Source organism: Sus scrofa, chromosome X (genome assembly GCF_054392235.1).
Source record: "Sus scrofa isolate SSC_HxYL_T2T_F1_AM1 chromosome X, Sscrofa_HxYL_maternal_Yorkshire_Landrace_v2.0, whole genome shotgun sequence".
Lineage (NCBI taxonomy): Eukaryota > Metazoa > Chordata > Mammalia > Artiodactyla > Suidae > Sus > Sus scrofa.
In genome coordinates, this window is record NC_139401.1 from 125562032 (window position 1) to 125585032 (window position 23001).

A 23001-nucleotide genomic window follows, 5' to 3' on the forward strand; every position below is an offset into this window, starting at 1 on the left:
TCTTTATGCCTTTGGAAAAAAAATAGAAAATTTGTATACAGTTTTAAAATATTACCAAAAGCAGGGTTGTGTTGCCTTGCCAAGCTCTTCTATCTTGTGCTTTGGAAACAGGGGCGCTTATCTGGATGTTCTGGCTACATTTAAAGGTTCATAATTATTTCTCTGTTAAAAAACAGCAGTGTTCCTGGGAAGAGAACATTGTGCACCTTCAAAAACATTTCTAAGAAGATGTTTGCCCTTTGATTAGATGCTACCTTTCCCTGCTCCCCGTACACTTCCTCAACCAGCCATGTAAATAGATTGGGCCTTGGAATAACAGTAGTTTTAGTCTCAGTAGTAAAGCAAATATTTCATACGAGTAGTTGTCAATGAGTGCTTTCCCAGGTATTGTGGACAAGTGAATCATTTAGAGGAAGAAATCTGAGTGACTTCTAAGTAGTTAAATTGTTCGTTCTTATAAGTTCTTTTCTCATTTGCGGCTTAACTCTTTCCCAAAAGGGAAATGCTGTAGTCGAAGCTTACCATTCCAGAAACTCTTCTGAGAAGGTTAGTAGTAACATGTTTCCCGGTCAAGTCTGCTCTGAAAGTTACCACAGCTTCTTACCAGCCAAACTTAGCCATGACCAGGGAAGCAGTAAGACCCCAAAAAATAGGAAGAGGAAGCTCTGTGAATGCGAAGGCAGGGCTAATTTTCCACCTATCCAATGACAAGTAGCAGATACTGCTTTGAATTTGTGAGGATGAAGTACATTTGGCTTAAATAAAATCTGTTACCTTGAGAAACACTGCTTGGGTTACTGCTACAGAAAGAAAAAAATTGGGGTTGAGGGAGGATTATTACATGAAAATGTTTTAATTTTTATTTTAAAGGAAATATATGATCAAGTATCCTAAAGTTGTTTGCAAAAGTTGCCTCAGCTTGAGAAAAAGTATTAGATACTTTAATAGACTATAGGAAAATATGGCTTAGGTTTAAGTATTGCAACAAATGAAATAGAAGAGCTGGAGTGACTGTATGAAATGCTGCTAGGAAAATTCCTCTTGTCCAAAGTAATATTATAAAAGACTGGGTTCCAAGTGATAACTGTCAGTGTTGATAATATCAACATAGAAAAATAATCTATTTTAATGGCAAATTCTTGCTGTTAATTACTTACACTTCCTTAGTAATTAATTTTCTAATTTTAAAAATTGATTTTCAAGATTTGCATGATGAATACTTGGTTGTGCCATTGATATATGTATGAGTTATGGGTTTAATTACCCTCATGGCTCTTGGGAGTTGAGCACATTGGAATAAGAACTACAATTATCTATTACATAGAATATACAGCAACTATTGTATTTATGAACCGGTTATGTTTCAGTTTCCTAAAGGCAATTCTCAAGCCCATTTGTTTCTGAGTTATAGTATAAAAATGACTGCTAATGACATTTATTGGTGGAATGCAGTGTTGGCCATTTGTTCTGGCCTGTGACTTCTTGGTATCCATGCAATTGGGTAAGTCAAAACTTTGTGAGCAGTTTCTGTATTATGGCAGAAAGCACTGGATACTGTGGAATCCAAATTATTTTCCTGGCTCTGCTAGTGACCGGAATTGTGATTTTGGGGAAGATCTTTCATCTCATTTGGTCTCAGTTAATTCTCTGTATTCTGAGAGACTGAACCAGATGATTTTGCTTTAGGTTCTAGTTTAAAGCATCCTGAGCCCTGAGGCAAGTTTACATCAAAGCAGTTACCATATGCATTCGAACAGCAAGGAGACAAACCTATTCACTGAACCCTGCTAAAATGGGTTATTTCTGCTCTACTATTGAAGTGGACTTAAAAAATAACTACTTTATTCAGGTATAATTTATGTTCAATAAACTGCATCAGTTTAAATTGTACAGTTTGATGAGTTTGGTAGTTTTATACACACATGAAACAATCACCACAATCAAGGTACAGGACATTTCCATCATCCCAAACAGTATTCCTCATGCACTTTTGGAGTTTGTCCCTCTCTCTGCCCCTAATCCTGGACAACAAATGCTCTGTATTTTTTCACTAGAGATTAGTTTGCATTTTCTAGAGTTTTATGTAAGTGGAATTGCATAGTATATACTCTTTTCTGAATGGCTTCTTTCATGAGCACAATTATTTTGGGATTCATCTATGCTGATGCATGTATCACTAGTTCCTTTTTAAAATTGCTGATTAGTATTTTATGACTATTTCACAGGTTCGTTTGTTCATATATCAATTGACGAGCATTAAGATTGTTGCTAGATTATGCCTCTCATGAATAAGGTTGTTATGAACATTTGTGTGGGCATGTTTTAATTTCTCTTGAGTAAACACCCAGGAGTGGAACACTGGGTTTTATGGCAGACATATGTCTAAATTTTTAAGAAAATGACAAATGCTTGGGCTAAACCATGCTATGTCTCTATCAGCAGTGTATGAAAGTTCCAGTTGCTCTAAACCTTACCAATATTTGTTAAGATACGTTTTTTTTTTTTTTAAGAGCAGTCTTTTAATTTAATCATTCTAACAGTGTTCTGGGGTATCTCATTGTGCTTTTAATTTACATTTCTTATGATGATTAATGGTATTCATCATCTCAAATCTTGCTCATTTTTATTGGGTAGTGTGGTTATTATTTGTAAGAGTTCTTTATAAAATTTGCATACAAATAATTACTATATACATTGTGAATATTTTCTACCATTCTCTGGATTGTCTTTTTTTTTTTTTCATGCTGTCTCTCAAGAGTAAAAGTTTTTAATGTTGATGAAGTTTATCAATTATTTTTGTATTTTTTCATAATTTTTATGTTCTAGGAAATTTATGCTGACCTCATGGTTGCAAAGATTTTCTCCTAAGTTTTCTTGAAAGTTTTAGTTTGAGCTTTTATACATATGCACAGATCTAATATAAATTTCAAATTAAGTAAGAGACAATGTTCTTCTTTAAAAAACAAATATACAGTTATTCAACTATTTTTTTGAAAAAACTGTTTTCCCCATTTAATTGCCTTGCAAACTTTCGTGAAAATCTATTGATTTGGGGGGGCAGTCTGTTTCTAGCATTTCTGTTCTGTTTTATTGATGTACGTATTTACTCTTTTGCTGAAATCATGATGACTTTTAATTTTTTTAAAGTTTTTTATCATTTATTTATATATATATATATATAGTTCTACTGTACAGCATGGTGACCCAGTTACACTTACATGTATACATTCTTTTTTCTAAGTGTCTAGGCAGAGTTCCCAGTGCTACACAGCAGGATCCCATTGCTAATCCATCCCAAAGGCAACATTCTGCATCTATTTACCCCAAGCTCCCAGTCCCTCCCACTCCCTCCCCTTCCCCCTTGGCAACCACAAGTCTGTTCTCCAAGTCCATGATTTTCTTTGCTGTGGAAAGTTTCATTTGTGCTGTATATTAGATATCAGATATGAGTGATATCATATGGTATTTGTCTTTCTCTTTCTGACTGACTTCACTCAGTGTGAGAGTCTCTAGTTCCATCCATGGTGCTGCAAATGGCACTATTCCATTCTTTTTAATGGCTGAGTAGTATTCCATTGTATATATATGCCACATCTTCCTAAACCAATCATCTGTCAATGGACATTTGGGTTGTTTCCATGTCTTGGCTATTGTGAATAGAGCTGCAATGAACATGCGGGTGCATGTGTCTTTTTTAAGGAGAGTTTTGTCCAGATATATGCCCAAGAGTGGGATTGCTGGGTCTTATGGTAGTTCTATGTATAGTTTTCTAAGGTACCTCCATACTGTTTTCCATAGTGGTTGTACCAGCTTACATTCCCACCAACAGTGCAGGAGGTTCCCTGACTTTTTAATTATAACTTTATATTAAGTCTTGAAATCAGTGGAAGTCCTTCAACTGTGTTCTTAAATTGCTTTGTCTATTCTAGGTTTCAATTTTCATATCAATTTTAGAAACACCTTGTCAATTCCTACAGAAAAGCCTGTTGATATCTCGATTAGGTTTACTTTGAACCTATAGGTCAATTCGAGCTGGAGTGATATTGTAACAATATAGAGTCTTCCAATCCATGAACAAAGTATATCTCTCCATTTATTTAGATTTCCTATAAACATCTCTTAGTAATGTTATACAGTTTTTAGTGAAAGTTTTATACATCTTTTATTAAACTTACTCCTAAGTATTTTATGATTTTTCATGTTATTGTAATGAAATTTAAAAAAATTTAATTTTCCAGAGGTTTGCTGCTGGTATAAGAAATAGAATTACTATTTGTATATTAATTTTATACCCTACAACTTTTCTATTTATTCTAGTATTTGTTGAGTCATTGGGATAGTCTATGTAAATGGTCATGTCATCTGTAAACAGAAGTAATTTTATTTATTTCTTTCCAGTCTTTATGCCTTTTATTTTTCCTTCTTGCCTTAATGTCCTGGCTAGGACCTTGAGTACCATGTTGAATTGAAGTGGTGAGACCAGACATACTTGCATTGTTTCTCATATGAGGGGAAAGCATTCAACATTTTAACAGTTAAGTATGGTAAGAACTGAAGTTTGGTGAAGCACTTTTATCATTAATGGGTATTGAAATGTGTCAGTTATTTTTTCAACATCAATTTTTTATCACAAGTGCTTTGTTTTTAAGGCTGATAATATGGTGATTTACAATAATTGGTTGTCAGATGTTAAACCGATCTTGCTTTACTGGGGTAAATACTAACTGGTCATTTTGTGTTTGCCTTTTTGTGTGTTGTGGGATTAAATCTGCCATAATTTTGTTAAAAATTTTTGCCTCTATGCTCTAAGGGACATTGGTTTGTAATTTTCTTTTTATGTAATAGTCTTTGTTAGGTTTTGGTATCAAGATGATGTCGGCTTCATAAACTGTTTTGGGAAGTGTTTCTTTTTCCTCTATTTTCTGAAGAACTATATATAAGACTGTTGTTATTTTTTGTCAGAAATTTGGTAGGATTCACCAGTGAAACTACATGAACATGATGTTTCCTGGTTAGAGGGATTTTGATAAAAATAACTTAATATATATTAAATAACATTAAGATATTAAGATATTGACTTGTATTTTCCAAAAAATTTACTTGTTTCATGTCATTGGTGTAAAGTTATTCAAAATGATAAATTTTTTTTTGTATTTTTTTCTTTAGTAAGAAATTTATCAATTTTCTTTATTTCTTCAAAGAACTACCTTTTGGTCTTGTGAATTTTCTGTAGTGTTTGCCTATTTTCTATTTTGTTGATTTCTGCTCTTTATTTTCCTTTCCTTCTAATCTGTTTAGACTTGTTCTTTTCCTAGATTCATGATGAGAACCTTAATTCACTGATTAGTATGTGTTCCTTCTTTTCTCATATGACTATTTAAAGCTAAAATTTCTAAGTACTTCTTTAGCTGCATCACACAAATTTTTGTATTGGATTATCATTAATTTTCCAATAGTTCCTAATTTTTTTTTCTTTTTATGGCCCTACATGTGGCATATGGAAGTTCCTAGGCTAGGGGTCGAATTGGAGCTGCAACTGCAGCCTAGCCACAGTCACAGCAATCTCAGATCTGAGCTGCATCTGCAGCCTATACTATAGCTTATGGCAATGCCAAATCCTTAACCCACTGAGCCAGGCCAGGGATCAAACCTGCACCCTCACAGAGACAACATCAATACCTTAACTTGCTGATCCACAATGGGAACTCCTCTAATTAGTTTTTGATTTTTCATTTGACCTATAGATTATTTAGAAATACGTTATTTAATTTCCAAACTTTTAATGAATTTTTGTCTAGTTGTTCTATCATTTGATGAAAAAGGGCTGTTAAAATTATCCACTATAGGAGCTCCCTTTGTGGCCCAGCAGGTTAAGGATCTGGTATTGTCTCTGCAGTGATATAGGTTTGATCCCTGGCCCAGTGCAGTGGGTTAAAGATCCGGCGTTGCCACAGCTGGGGCTCAGATTTGATCCCTGGCTGGGGATCTTCCATATGCCATGGGTGTGGCTGAAAAAGACAAAAGAAAAAATTTTTCCACTATAACTGGGAATTGTCTATTTTCCCTTTAGTTTTATCAATTTAGTTTTCATGTCTTTTGAGATGCTGTTATTAAATACAGATGCATTTTTGATTTTTACATCTTCCCTATTTCCTCTTTAGATCTGTTAATACTCTTTTCCTTAAAATCTATTTTATCTGATATTAGTATAGCCCCCTTCTTATGCATAATGCTTGCACAGTATATCTTAATTCTACCCATTTGTTTTCAACCTATCTTTGCCATTATATTTAACATGTGTCTCTTGTGAATAGCACATAATTGAGCCTTGATTTCTTCATTTATTCTGATGATCTCGACCTTTTAACTGGAATGGTTTAGTCTATTAATATTTAATGTTATTGATATGGCTGTATTTACATCTGCTATTTTGTTGTTTTTTCATTACTTATCTTGTTTTTATCCCTCTTAAAAGACTGCTGCATGCTTTCTGAAAAGAAATTCGTTTTAGTTTTCTTGTATACAGCATGTACAAGATATAGATATCTTTGAATTTTGTTTTTTCCTGAAGGTTATCGTTATTATCTTCAGGAGGGACAGTTTGTTACATGCTTACTCCTCCATGTAGGAAGTGGGAACTTATGGTGAAATTAAAACAGTTTGGCCATTCTTAATTGTCAGAGTTCATTGGTAGCTTCCAGGAATTGGGTAGGGCAAACCCATAAGCTTATTTTCAATTCTATATTTCAATGAAAATAAGTTGCATACCAAATTCAGTCAATGAACAAACACTCATTAACAAGCATGCACCCATTCTTGATGAAATTCCAGCTTTCTGTCCTTTAGGTATTTAGACAAGAACCTTGCATGAATAGTTTACTTCAGGCAGTTGTTGTAATCAGGTGCAATTCCATTAATCTTCTAGTTGGATTTGGTGACAAGGGTTTTCTGTGAAGGGGTGGGATATGTAACAGAAAAGATCCTTAGGCACAGAGCACACTTTTGAAGAGTACTAGAGTGCTGTGCTCACCAGTAATGACAGTATAAGAATGGAGGTGCCATTACAATATTTCCAGCCAATCTGCATGTATTAACCAGCACTAAATTAACCACAAAAACTTATTTCTAATGCCCCTTAAGCTAATGAACCAAACCTCTTATTTAATTTAAGAAAATGATAGTTCATCCTGATTAGAGCCTTTCAAAACCAACTGCAGATATTGTGCATCCTTGATTAGGGCACTTCAAATATTAATTAACTCCTCCTAAGGGTATAGATTAAAACTAAGTCACTTGTGTATGTCACGCTATCTGTACTGAAATATTTTAATATAAATTATAGACAACATAAAAAGCATGCAGTGGCAGAGTCCCTCTTCCCCTGTTATTGTATCCTTTTTTTAAAAATTTTTAAAAATTGTTATTTTCCCAGTACAATTTTCTTTTCTACTGTATAGCATGGTGACCCAGTTAAACATACATGTATACATTCTATTTTCTCACATTATCATGCTCCATCATAAGTGACTAGACATAGTTCCCAGTGCTACACAGCAGGATCTCTTTGATAATCCATTCCAAAGGCAATAGTTTGTATCCGTTAACCCCAAGCTCCCAATCCATCCCACTCTCTCCCCCTCGGCAACCACAAGTCTATTCTCCAAGTCCATGATTTTCTTTTCTGTGGAAAGGTATGTTTGTGCCATATATTAGAGTCCAGATGTAAGCGATATCATATGGTATTTGTCTTTCTCTTTCTGACTGACTTCACTCAGTATGAGAGTCTCTAGTTCCATCCATGTTGCTGCAAATGGCATAGAAATATGTCAAATAATATGTATTACTGAATCCTTATTGATGAAGTTTCCTAGTTCTTCTTTGCTGTCCTGGTTAATTCCCACTCTCTACCCCCATCCCCAAATAAAAACAGGTGAATTTTGTTCTTCATAGACTTATACCCGTAATTACAGCATACTCCAAGGACGAGATAAAAAAACAAGAGAAGCTATAATTGTTTAGGAGGAGGACAGGGTCTGCTTAGATAAATTTTCTCAGCCATTTGTAGAACTACCCATATCTGGTTAAAATATGCCAGCTGATGGATAATATTTTCATAGTAGAAAAATAAAAGTTTCCCCAGGATTAAAATTGTCCACTCTAAGAAAGGATAGATTAAAAATTACACTTCAATCTTGCCTTAGTCCTTTGGCACTGCTAAAACAATAAAACGCCAAGACTGGGTGGCTTATATACAAAATAGAAATTTATTTCTCACAGTTCTGGAGGCTGGAAATCTAAGATTAGGGTGTCAGTATAGTTGGATTCTGGTGAAGTCCCTCTTGCTGGTGGTAGACTGCTGCCTTGTCACTGTGTCCTCACATGGTGGAAGGGACTAAGGAGTTTTGTGGGGTCTCTTTTACAAGAACACTAATCCCATTCTTTTTTTTCTTTTTTCTTTTTGCTATTTCTTTGGGCCGCTCCCGCAGCATATAGAGGTACCCAGGCTAGGGGTCAAATCAGAGCTGTAGCCGCTGGCCTATGCCAGAGCCACAGCAATGCGGGATCCAAGCCGCGTCTGCAGCCTACACCACAGCTCACGGCAACAATGAACTTAATCCATTCCTAAGGTCTCCACACACATGGCCTAGTAACCATCCAAAGGCCTCATCTTTTAAAACTATCACCTTGGGCATTAAGATTTCAAACATTCAAGCCACAGCAAGGCTTTGTGCATGTACTGAATGTGGTATCTTTATATTAAAATAGCAGTTTGATCCTAGAATGGAAAAAAGGTAGCGTTATCATGATTGCACACACATTTTATATAGAAAAATAGTTTATTTATTGGAATAAATTAAGTATAGCAGCTGACATCCAAATAAGTAAATGTAGATTATGTTCCCTGGAAACAGAGTCTGAGGTGGAGAGGCGGGTGCATGTGTATTGTGGAGGGCTGTTAGGAGATTTACCTACAAGGAAGTGAGGAAGGCAGAGTAGAACAAAAGGAGAAGCTAACATAAGTTTACAACGGAGGCCTCAGGCAACCTTATGCAGCGTGGGGGGGGGGTGCGGGCAGAGATGGCCTGTCAGAGTTGTCTCAAATAGAGGTGAGACAGCTGGATCTTTGTGTCACTTTCACAGCCAGTCATTAGCCATGGAAAACCCCTGGTGAGGAGCGTAAGTTGAGGCGAGTCCTTTTAGGCAAGGAGAATGTTTAGGGAGGGGCTTAGCTGTCAGCCAGTAATAATGAGAAGTCCTCCCTCCTTCCTTCCCCCTTCCAGTATATCACCCAAGAAGATACAGGTGTTGCACAGCATCACTCTACAGTGCTCAAAACGACTTGTCCCTTATGTTAAGTTTGCCCAATCTGGAACAGTTTGTTCAGAAATTTGGTTGGTCTCATTAGTTTTATTTCATGGGGAACCTTAAAAGGGAAGGGTTAAAAGGACAAATGACAGCCCTGCTACTGCATTTGATCTTGAGACTACAAATGATACATATAATCCTCCTCCATGACATTTTCTAGATTCCTTTCACCCTCAGCTAGCACCTTTATTGGCCTAAATAGCTTGCCTGGTTTAGTGATGTAGATTATCTTCCCTGAGCCCCGGGTTACCATGTTGAGAGACCTAGAGATTCCACTCTATACCACTCAGATTCTGCTTCAAGAAAGGACACATTGCCCAGATGTGAGGAATGTGGTAAGCTAACACTTTCTAGATGTTAACTCCTTCACATCTCCTTTGGCTTTAGAGCAGGAATCATGTACTTCTAGGGTGGCTCCAGCTAGTGACAGAAGAAACTGTTGTAAAGGCCTAACCATTTCTGGCCAGCTGTGAACTCCTCTAAAGGAGCAACATGTTGTGTAACAGCATTGTGTCAGGTCTGTATCATGGTCTGAGGGTTCCTCCTACACAATCCTACGTTCGCCCTTTTACTTTCACAAGTGTTCTCTCCAAAACGTCTTTGATACTCCTAACTGTATATTGGCATCAGCTTCCTGGAGGACTTAATGACACAGTGGTAACAGAAATAGTGTAATAAAGTAGGTACTGAGGTATGATTTGGGGACTGAATCATTCACTGTGTGACTGACAGTGAGGACACCATCCTGGGATATTAGGGAGGATAATCCCTAGCACTAGGTGGAGGACCAATTGCTAAAAATTTAATAATTTTCCTGTAGGATGAAATATCCTGGCAAGTGCAATATTTAAAATGTTTGAAGCAAAAAATGCATACAAAGACAGTGAAGTTGGTTGCTAAGATGCATTGGTGTCTTAGAGAGGGATAATGCAAAGATAAGAGCAGTTATCAAGCAGTGGGAAACAAATTATGAAAGACAGAGGAGCTCTTTGGTAGCTTATAAAGAAGCCTTTGTGTCTTGCAAAGAGAGACGAGAAGCTGAGAACCAAACTGAGGACTTAATAGTAGCTGGGTTTTGGAAACCACTGAAACTGCTAAACGATGCAGTAAACAAATTTGGCACACGTGCAAAAGCACAACCACTAAGAGAGAGCTTTATCATTACCTGCACCTGATTTTGCTCATTAACCTACATCACCTTCCCTAATAAAAGTCATGAGGGCTAAAGCCTAGGCACCTTTGTTCTGCGGACCAGAGTGCCTCCTGGTCCCCCACTTTCTAGATGTAAAAGAGTCTTGTGTGTTTTGTTATACGGCGGCGTCCCTCTTTCAGGATCTCCCATTGCCCTGCAGCACTGGACGTGGCAGCAGGGTTTCTCTTTGGCACTATTGACATTTTGGGCTTAATAGTTCTTTGTCCTGTACATTGTAAGATGTTTGGTGGTATCCTAGTGTCTTAGCAGAAGAACCCCCACCCCATCATGACAATAAAAATTGATTCTAAAGATTGCTAAATAGCCCTTGGATGGCAAGATCCCTTCTTCCTCCTCTTAAGAATGACTCAGAATCACTGAGCTTTAGAGATAATTGAATGCTCAGTCCAAGTAGATCTGTTATGCCAAGGCCAGGGACCTAGTTAGGAAAATCTGGGACCCTGCCCTGACACATGAGATGGGAACATATGGTTGTATGCCCTAAATATTTTGAAGCTCCAGACTCCTATAACTCTCACAGAGGCGATCTGCCATTCTCTATTAAGAGCTATCACTCCCACTGAGTGGGAGGGATCGGGAGCTTGGGCTTATCAGACACAACCTAGAATAGATTTACAAGGAGATCCCGCTGAATAGCATTGAGAACTATGTCTAGATACTCATGTTGCAACAGAACAAAGGGTGGGGGAAAAACTGTAATTGTAATGTATACATGTAAGGATAACCTGACCCCCTTGCTGTACAGTGGGAAAATAAAATAAAAAAAAAAAAAAAAAAAAAAAAGAGCTATCACTTTCTCTCCCAACCACCTCTGTTTCAGAAAACACTGCAGAGGCCTTTCCTATGCAAAGCAATAGGAACTCCATCAGAATTTGCTATATATCCTCTCCTGGCTACCAGGAAGATAAGTGGGGTTATGTCACAACATAATCCAGGTGGAGACATACTGAGCATAATAGAGGTATAATACTGTACCTTAAAGCATCTACAAGATTTAGCCAACATGTAGCAGTAGTGGCTGAAGGAATATGTGCTTGAATGACTGTATTTTGAAGATGCCTGACCCAGAAAACTGGATAGTAAGACTATATAAGTGACTTGGGAGCACTTTCCCAGAATACTGGATTTAATATCCTATTAAAAACTACAGGGAATTGTGCAATTTTACTGCTAAGGTACTTCCTAGAAACTTGGAAAAAGCAATGGTCCATGCTGCACAGTGCTTAAGTGTCTTGGTAAACAGTGGACAGAGGATTAAAAGGTTTAGGAAAGTGGGAATTCAGGAGTGGATAAAATGTGGTCAGAACTACCAGAGATTCTATTCCATGGCAAGGCCATTAGTAATCTGCTGGTGAGAGGAGTAACAGGTCATTCAGAAGTCCAGTGGTGGTTTTCCTCCACAGGCAGTAGTTGATGATGGGGAAGGCTGTCCTGGAACTTGTTGCTAGTGATAGGGAGGATGGAACCATGAAGGAATAGTGGTCAAAGGAAGCTAACTGTGAGGCTTAATGGGCAGAAGCCAGGGAGTCACAATTATTGTAATGACCAGTCAGATTAGAGAGGCAGCTAAAAGGGCACGATCCCCCAACAGTTGAGATGATTAATAGAACGTGGTATCTGCAGGGATGGGCAACCAGTGAGGATTGTACTTAATACATTTAATCAAAGAAAGTGATAATTGATGGCAGGAGACTGAGAATATTACCTCAACAAAAAGCTGTGGCACCTTGTACAATTCTTGAACCCAAGCTAGATTTCAAACCCACAACCCACTAACAGAAGAGATGATTGGGTCCCTGGAAAGAGGAAACCTGAAACACTATGGCAAATATATTCTATGATATTTCCTCTGGTTTTCTCCCTAAAGAGACCTCTGGTCATTTACTCTGGTGATTGTACACTAGGAAAAGGGGAATAACCAGATGCTTCAAGGAATACTGGGCATAAGCTCTGATTTGATATCAATACCCAGAAACCCAAAGCATCATTGTTCCTCCCCTGTTAGAGAAGGGGCACAGGGAGCTAGGCAAATGGGGTCCTGGGCAAAGTGTGGCTTAACAGTGGATCCAGTGGGCCCATGACCCAACTGATGATTGTTTCTCCAGTCCTCAAAGATATACTGTCAGCCCTCCATATCCACGGGTTCCACATCCAGGGATTCAATGTAGTATTGATTAAAAAATACTCAAAAATTTCCAGAAATTCCAAAAAGCAATAATTGAACTTGTGCACAGGCAACTACTTAACACAGCATTTACATGGTATTTACAACAATTTGCATAGCATTTGCATTGTATTAGGTGGTATAAGTCATCTAGAGATAAAGTATATAGGAGAATGTACATAGGTTAAATTCAAATACTACACCACTTTACATAAGGGACTTGACCATCTACCACTTTTGGTATCCACGGGCTACTACTGGACTGCTTAGTACTGAGATACTTAGAATGGGAGTAGCCCCTTATATTGAGTCATTAGCCTGTGGGATAGAAGATGGTATAGTGGCCAAGTTCAAATGTAAGCCCCTAAAACCACCTTATTCCCATCCAATGCAGTAAATCACAACAATATCACTTCCCATGCTAGGGCATAGTGCAGATTGGTGCCACACTTTAAGATCCAGGATGCAGGAGTGGTGGTGCCTATCATAGCTCCACTTAATTTGACAGTCTGACCTCTGCAGAAACCTCAGAGATCCTGGACAGCTACTGTAAGCTCAACCATGTAGTAGCCTAGATTACAGCTGCTGTGTTGGCCATAGTGTAATCAGTATTTCAGAAAGGAAAAAAATTCAGATCAATATTACTCTGCTCTAGCATGGATGCATCATATGGCACAGCAAGTATACTTAGGATTAATTCTTGTCTAAATTTGTGGTAGTTCATTGTCAATAATATAGTCCATTCAGTTTTTGTAGGTGCCAGACTGGTGTACTAAATGGGAGTGTGATGGAGATGACCACTCTTGCATACTTTAAGTCTTTCAGGGTGGCATCCATTTCTTCCATTTCTCATATCAGATGGGGTATTATTTTCGACTTACCATTTTGGTGGATGTGCTATGGTGATGGCGGCGATTAGCAGTGAGTGATGCAGTTGTCAAACATCTGCAGTTGATGACCACAGTAGTTATGGGATGAGTATAAGAACTCTTGAAGAGGAGATAGGAGTGGAGCACCAAAGTATCCACCAAAGTAACCAGTATAGCACATCAGTGTGTGTGTGTGTGTGTGTGTGTGCACCCAGTGCACTTGTGTTTTAAGAGAAGTCTTTGCTTCCATCTGTCTAATCAAAACGGCACAGCCTTATGAGTGGTTCTGAGTTTTTGATGTGGTTTAGATCACTGGTTATGGCACAAGGAATGCTGTTCCTGGGGCTTCAAGGGGGTTGCTGTTCTTATCCTCAAGGGGTCATTCCATCTTCCATTTTCACAACTCTGGTAGCTGAGTCCAAACTCTGATTTTGTCTTTAAACTTTGGTGTGAATTACTTGGCTAATTTACTTGTATTATTTCCATTGGTCTTGGCAACAAGTCTGTGAGGTGGTAGGATAGGAATTTTTAGCCTTATTCTGCAAATGAGGAAATGAGGATTGAGAGGCTAAGTGACTTGCCCCAGGTCCAGTCTCCAAGTTCATGTTTAGGTCATTGTTTCTAAGTGTGGTCTGGGGACATTTGCATGAGAATTGCCTCAGCTTCTTGTTAAAATGCGCATTGTTAAAATTCTGGGTCTTACTTCCCATATGCTAACTCCAGAATTTTTGGACCAGGAAATCTGCGTTTATATGAAGTTTGCTGCCCATTTTTCATCAAAGTGGTACAGTCTATTTATATGACCTTGCTACTCATAATTTTAATAACTGATAACATGTTGGGAATGCTGAATCTCAGGCCTCACCTCGAAATTACTGAATCAGATTTGCATTTTATCTCTCCAAGTTATCCTTATACAAACCAAAGTTTGAGAACCATTTTTCTGTGGCAGCCATTCTCCAACTTTAGCATGCATGAGAACCCCTGGGAGGACTTGGTAAAAGTTTACTGGCTTCCACCCTCAGATTTTCTGAATCATTGAGTCTGGAGTGGGGCTACAGAATTTGCATTTCTAAGAAGTTCCTAGGTGATGCTGATGTTGTTGGGACAGGGAGCACGCTTTGAGAAATCTGCTCTTAACATCTTGTTCGTTAGGATCACGCAGGGGGTATAAAAAAGTACCTAGCTCTTCACTCCCCTCCTGATGAATTGGAACACCTGGGGGTGGGGCCCAGGAAGGCAGAGTTGGAAAACCTCCTGGGTGATTTCTAATATGCAGCATGGTTGAAAACCACTTTATTAATAAGAACATGGATTTCATTCTAAGACCATGTGCATTTGACTGTGCCATAATACTCTGCAAAACAAAGAATCTCTGTAACCACCTCAGAGTGAAAAATATTAATTCATGGGTCGTTGAGTATAGAACTCCTATACAGAGGCCTTTTTTTTTCTTCGTTGAAATATGAGATAGAAGGCTAACTTTCTAATAGATCTCTTTACTTTCTCTTTTTGGTTTGTTATCTGAGCACATAACTTCCTACCTATGACTTGAATAAGTTGTCATTTCAATACTTGTTGTTCCTTACTTTTTATTCTTGTATTTTCTATGACTATCTTAATTCTCCTTCAGCCTGTTTGATTGTCTGAGAGGGTGTAGGTGTGCATTTAATATAACTCAGCTCCTGCCCTCTCACCCTTCTGCCAACTTCACAATTCACTGTTAAATAAATTCATATTCAAAGGGCCCCATTCCAAATTGCTTGGAATTTCAGTTGGCAATAATCTTTAGGATTTCATTGAATCTACCAATGAATATATTATCTTCTCTTGATCCATGGAAGTATCTGTCTATAGTTTCTCTGTAGTAGTTTTTATTCTGTCTTAGGGGTTCCCAAATAATTTTGAAGGAAGGAATGGCTTTTCTCAGAAGCGTAAGATCACAGGAGAGTATGTTTGAGTGTGTTTGGTGTTGGGGAATGGAGATAGAGGAAGGGAGGAGAAGAGAGTGTGTATATTAGGGATCTGGATGCAACAGGCAATGAGGGAACAGGTGCAAAGGCTGCTGACCCCAGTGTCAGAATGGGGTCAGGGAGGGTATGCTGCTTCAGTTGTTTTCCATCTGCTAGGGATTCTTGAAAATGCAAGTAAGGGAGACACAGTGACACTGCTTGCTTTGGAGAGCTACCAATAATATTTGAGATCTCCTGGCATTCTAGTAGCTGGGAACCCTGACCTCCAGACACTAGTCTGTGACTTTGTTTACTTTGTGTACTGTAAAGTCATCATGGGACTCCATAGTCTGACTCCATACCTGGAGATCTTTTTGTATGTGTGTGAAGCTGGAGTATCAGCCTTCTTTTTTGAGACTTGGGAAGAGACTGAGTAGGTTATCATAAGATTCTCCTTGAGCATGATGGCCATCACCGTAGAGCTGCTTAGTTTTGATTTTCATTAAGATAGAAGGACTGTGTCAAAGCCAGGTAACTGTACCTTCTTCATTGTTTCCAGGGATGGGATCTGGAGAATTACAACATTATTTTCATTAAGTAATCAGTGCTGCTATCTTTCCCGGCTATATTATAAGGATTGACAGAGGATTCTTTAGATACTGCTTAATGTTAACATGTCCTATATTCTTGCTAGTAGAAAAGAAAAGAAAGACAAGATGTCTTTTTCTGTGATCTCTGGTCTTTGCCTTGATGATTCTATTACTGGTGGCCACTGTGGTCCTTTCAGAAAAAAACAAGATTAGATTAAAATGCAAGACTGGGCTTAGAATTAAAACCCCTTTGAATTACAATATTGATTTCAGGAGTGTAATTACAAGTATGATTATCTAGTAGTCAGTTGCTGGTTTCAATATGTGCTACATGAAAGCCAGATGTGTACATTCATGCACAGATCTCAGGAGACTGATTTATTGTGGCAGCTCAAATGTTTACAGCTTGCACTCTGTACTTGAGTGGGTTTTCTTTGGAGAGAATTTACTCAATGCATGTGAACACATTTTTGTTTGTGATTGGTTATATAGTAGGGATTTCAAGCTCAATTTGGATAAGAATCTTGCTTTTTGAATTACTTCTGTATTCTGCCATTCAGCTGCAACTTGCTTGTAATCCTCTATGTGCCCACCAACTTACCTCTTTAATCATTCTTACTAATAAATACTCGAAGGCTTTAGGGAAATAATCAGATTTTTGTTGAGCTGTATTTATAACTTTTCATTTTCCAGTTTCCTCAGCTGTAAAACTAGATTGGTGAAAATGCATGTATATCAGTGTGGCTGATAAAGCTCTATAAATTGAGTTAAAATCCAATGCAAAGCCTGAAAATAGCAATCCTTAAAAATATGAAAATATACTCACAACATTTTCTTTTCCCTACAATGCCAAGCTTTGATTTCCTGGAGGAGGATAGGGTCTATGTTTTCTGTATCTTTGGTACCTACCATGGCACTGTATAAAATAATTTACAGAGAAGATACTCTGCATAAGCACATGAACTCATCTGTGTAACCGGACTTAAGTCAATCAGTCAGTCTGTTGTCAGAGTTTCTTAGTAGACATGAGTAGCTTCAGAAAATTAAAGGTGCAAGGGAACTATATATATATATATATAAAAAATCTCCTCCCCTATAACCTTGCCACCAGTGGTATGGTATAATGAAAGCAAGCCACTGACCACACTCTGGCACACTTGCAAACATTTATTAATGAGCAGGCACAAACACAGTTGCACAACCTATTTCTGTAAGCAGTTCCTACTCTTTGTCCCCTTAGGATCTTTAGACCCTTAGTCAAAGCACTTTGCATGAAAGACTCTGAGGCAAAGACATGATACTATGAAGGCAGAGTCAGTTACCATGTTTGTAGGCTCAGGTGACAGAATTCTAGATCTAAGGTGCTACTTTGAATATGCAAAGCTGCTGGTCTTGACAGGTTGATTGTTCAGTCTCCTGAAGGAGAGGCTTGAGGTAAACTTTTTAGACAGACACATATCCTCATGCTAACTAACCAAGCCTCTGGTGTAGATTTAGAAAGATTTGTAGTATCTTCCCATGGAGTGAGGGCCTCTGAAATAGGGTCCCTCAGATGCTAACTAACTGTGGTATGCATTCCTGATTAGGTCTCTTCAAATGGTAAATATCAGAACCTAGGATGTAGGAGAAAGTTAATTTACACCTTGTCTATGCTGAAATTTCTAAAATTAAATTACAAACAATATAGGGACGTTGCTCTTTCATCCTTTGCCTTAAATACTCTCTGAAATGATACTGTTCTTAGGATGGGAGATTCTCATGGGCTCTGGCCTTTATAATTGTGGGGGAGGAGCAGTGTCACTGTGTCTCCCTTACTTGCATTTTCAAGAATCCCTAGCAGATGGAAAACAACTGAAGCAGCATACCCTCCCTGACCCCATTCTGACACTGTTACAGTCTAGACCAGTGGCTGTAGCTCAGTAGGAAGCTTGCAATTTTAATAGTCTCTAGTCCCTAATTTCAGCTGGTGCTTGAAAAATATTTGTGGCTCAAGGAGATGAGCAATTTTATAAAGGATTACAGGTTCCAAATACCAGCTCTGAAGAAAAGTGGTCAGTGAAATGCAGATACTGAGATGTAGTGCAGGAGTTCCCACTGTGGCTCAGTGGAGACGAATCTGACTAGTATCCATGAGGGCACAGGTTTGATCCCTGGCCTTGCTCAGTGGGTTAAGGATCCAGCGTTGCCGTGAGCTGTGGTGTGGGTCAAAGCCATGGCTCAAATCCCGCATTGCTGTGGTTGTGGTGTAGGTCAGCAGCTATAGCTCCAATTCGACCCCTAGCCCTGGAACCTCCATATGCCGGCAGATGTGGCCCTTAAAAAAAAAAAAAAATATATATATATATATATATATATAAAATGAGATGTAGTGCAGCCAAGGGGTGGGAGCTGAGCTGGTTACACTTTTGTAGGAATGACAGGTTTTTGAAGACTAGCCATATCTCAATGCATTGATAGATTTTATTTGAACAACATATGCTCTGCTGACCCATGAGTTGTCAGGGCTCCCATTCCTGTGTTAGAACAGTCAAAGGGCTGCTGACTTAGGGAAGCTGAAATAAATGAACTGACCTATTTATTCCTTCACATTGCCCCTCCCCCACACCTTTATCAAAAGAGAATTTCATTGCTAAAGATAATTACCCTACTCTCTCTATCCTTGTAGTGTATTCCAGGTGAAAAATCACTTGCCTCTAGTCTCAGCCTTTTTTTTTTTTTTTTTTTCCTTCTAGAGGCACTTATCCCCAGTGAACCCAGAGGAATTATGCTAAGAATAGTAATAGCCAGAAAAGAAAGGGCCATTAAATAAAGCCTTTTTCAAGTGTAGCCTATGCATAGTATTTGGGCAAGAATAGACCTTCTGCCCTAGGTGCAAAATTCCAGCCTATGCTGCATTCCTAATCTGTGCAGGAGTTAGCTGAAAAATAGACAATGCTAATTTTAGGTTTTAATCATTTGGGGGATCCATTCATTGAAAAATGGCACACAAAAAGAAAAGTCTACCACTTTAAGGAAGATGCTTATGTATTTTAGTTTATATTCCACACACCTTATCTTCCAATTCTGATTGCATTTTCATGGGAGACTTAGAAGCGGATGCTGTTTTCCCAGCTTCACAGTCTGGTACTCTTAAGATGCACACTTAAGCCTCTTTTGGCAGCTTCTTTTCCTCAGTTGAGTCTGCCCATATTTTATGGCTGTTTTTCTTTTCCTTATGCTCCCTTACCTTGCCACTAAATCGTATACGGGGGTGGGAAGATCCATGCTTAAAATAACGAATGATGAAGGATTAATTTTTTTAGCTGAAACATCATTCTCAGATAAATCTTCGGTTCACAGCCATGTTTATTAATTATAATGATCCATTTCCTCACTTTATTTTATAGCAAAAACAATATAACAGCAGTAAAGCATTTTGGAAAAGGAAAAAAAGAATAACTTTCCACTCTTAATCCCATGATCTAAAACAATTTTTTTTGCATGTTATCCTCCAAGTAATGCTCACAAGCATATATCTTTTTACATAGTTATAAGCATTGTATGCATGTAACTGGTCTGCTTTTTATGCTGCATATTATGTTTTAAACCTTTTGGCAAATTGACAGTCATCATAGCTGTATTTTAAAACTGTGAAAATTCCATGGAATGGATAGGATATAATATACTGCTCCCTAATGATTAATAAAATTTTTCTGCTCCTCCTTTCTCCTCCTCTCTCCTCCTCCTTCCTCATCTTCTTCCCTCCTCTCTGCTCCTCTTCCTTCCACCTATCTCTTCCTCCTCCTTTTCCCTTCTTCCTAATCTTCTTTATCCTTTCTGCTCCTCCTAGCCATATATACAAAATGAAAATCATCTTTGTGGAGTTCCCATTGTGGCGCAGTGGAAACAAATCCGACTAGGAACCTTGAGGTTGCAGGTTTGATCCCTGGCCTTGCTCAGTGGGTTAAGGATCTGGCGTTGCCACGAGCTGTGGTGTAGGTTGCAGACGTGGCTCGGATCCCGCGTTGCTGTGGCTCTGGCGTAGGCCGGTGGCTGTAGCTCTGATTAGACCCCTGGGAACCTCCATATGCTGCAAGTGCGGCCCTTAAAAGCAAAAAAAAAAAAAAAAAAAAGCAAAAAGAAAATCATCTTTGCATATACATATCTTATATATAGTTATAGCAAGTCATGTTTTTATATTCCTTCTGCAGAGCATATTGTCACCTTTTTTTTCCTTTAGGGATGAATGAAGTATGAGAGATTATTAGGAGAGGAAAAGAAGCCTGGATTTCATAACAGTCACTTAGGCACAAAAACAATAGGAGTACAGAAAAATTAACTTTAGAAATGGTAAAGTAAAAAATAGAATATAATTATTGAATTATTTGACATGTTAAGAGTTTATTTTAAATGGCTATGATACATAGAATGTCACAATTGATTAAAAAATTGTATGTGAAACATGTTCACCCTTTAATGTATATGAACAATAAAGTATTGACATATACAAAATACTTATAGAATATATTTTTAAAAAGGTGTAAAAATATTTTAAATATCATTAATAAAATGGAAAAGTAACAGCAAATAACTTTGCTGTTAATGAATGCAAAGTTAACTGAAAAATTTGTGAAACGTATCATATGTTCTAAACATAGGCATAATTAGGTCTTATGATGTAATCCTCCATTTCTTAAGTTCCTAGTTTTTCTGTTTCACTCTTTTAGCTTTGAATTTTGAAATCTTCTTTGTAGTTTCTTCTGATACTTTTCACCAAACCTTCAGGGGAGCTGTGACAAAGTATGTGGCACAGAATGTGCAATGGTGACATGCAATGTTAAGGGAAAGAAATAAAAACAAAAATAAAACAAACCAACTCTTGCTATTGAAGTTCCAAAGAAAGCGTCAGATGTTCCCAGTAATGATTAAACTTTTCCCTGATGATTTTGTTTCTTCTCTTCAAAATGGACTCACAGGTTTCGTGGCAATTGGCTTCATTAGCAATACTCTTCCAAATTCCTTGTATGTCATTAAACTCAGCAGAGCTTCTTACACAATTATCATGCCACACGCTCCTGACTGAGTTACAGCTTCAAAGGGATTTATAAAGGACACGTTCTCTACTCACATCAAACATCTATAAAGACCCTGTAACCAAAAGCGTGCTTCAGTGATGGTTGGAAACTACAAGGGGGTAGAGTCGACTGGCTATTGCTAGGGCTGTTTTTTCTGTTGCATTTGGCTGCTTCTGTTCCCAATACTCCTTTCACTGAATTTTGAAGTGGCAAGGCTTTTAAAAATAAACTTATCCTGACAAATGTTGGGGAAATCTATTTTTAGTGTCTCCAATTCTTAAATCATTATCATCATCCTTCTTATTCTTGACAGCATCATCCTCACAGTGAAACAACTAACACATTTGTGAACCATTTAACTGATTATTTCCTTGACCATCCAGTGGTTTAGAATTTGTAATATTTATGTGAAGAAAAGGAGTTCTGGATAAGAGAATGTTTTTGTATCATATTCATATGTGTTTGAAATTCTCTCCTTAAAAGTTCTATTCTCTGTGTTTATAATCTTATTTTAGTGTTTTTTTTTTAAATCAGGTTAACCAAATATGTTTCCTTATCCATCTAATTCTTCAGATTTAAGTCTATATCATTATCAGAAGGCAAACTATCCTTGGATTTTGTATTCTCTGAAAAATCTGCCTCAAAAACACCTGAAGATTTTAGTTCCAAATCAGGTTTAAGAGCACTGGAATATTTTTCTCTAAATTCAAAGTAATTTTCACCATCTTTTTTTTTTTATTTTAGAAAACAATAATAGGATGATCATTAATTCTGTGCAAATATTCTGTGATTTCAACTTTGATTTCAAATTTGTCATTATTTAAAAGAATCATCTAGCATTTTATTAACATGGTCTTTATTAAAGTTGTAGCCTGTTTTGCTGAGCACTGGCAAAACCTGTGTACCTGAGTCAAATAGTGATTGCACTGGTATCAACAAGTTTTCTGGCTTGCATCCTAAATGGCATCATGGTCTTGGAAGACTAAGTTTAAAGAACAGTGTCTAGAGTGATTTTTGATATGCATTGTGGTTATCTTCCCAATACTCTGTTGTTTTTTTTATTAGAGTATAATTGATTTACATTGTTGTGTCCATTTCTGCTGTACAGCATGGTGACCCAGTCATACATAGATATACATTATTTTTCTCATATTATCCTCCATCATGATCTACCACAAGGGATTGGACATAGTTCTCTGTGCTCTGCAGTAGGACCCCATAGCTTATCCATTCTAAATGTAATACTTTGCATCTACCAACCCCACACTCCTCATTCATCCTACTCCCTCCCTCTTCCCCCTTAGCACCTACAAATCTGCTCTCCATGAGCTCGATATGTTTGTGTTTTGTAAATAGGTTCATTTGTGCCATATTTTATTTTTTTAAGTTGGTCCAATTTTATTGAAATCTGTTAAAGGAGACAATTCAAATAGGAACCATTCTCTGTGGTTTTAAGGCCTACAGAAATATGTTACCTTTACTGCAAAATAATACAAAATACATTAATTCAGACTACAGTGTAAAAAGATTTTAAGAATGAATTATGTGTCCTCATTAGAAGCTGCAAGTGGTTTCCTAAATACAGTGAACTTATAGACATCTTTTCAAGTTCAAATAGTTTAAATTTGAGAAAATATGCACTTACTGTAACGTGAAATCTGTTCACACTGAGATACTTGAGCCCCAACTTTACAAACTGCTAGAAAATAGGAGATGCTTTGCTGCTAGATGAAAAAATTTCACTTAGGTCAGGGGAAATTATACTAGATTAGCAGTTTAAAATGACCAATAGT

General features: G+C 37.6%; 1 long non-coding RNA gene across 5 annotated transcripts in view; it reads left to right on the forward strand.

Annotated features, from left to right (window-relative positions):
* Positions 1-23001, forward strand: part of LOC146394805 (uncharacterized) — a 655226-nt gene that overhangs the window by 39211 nt on the left and 593014 nt on the right. The window lies entirely within an intron of this gene.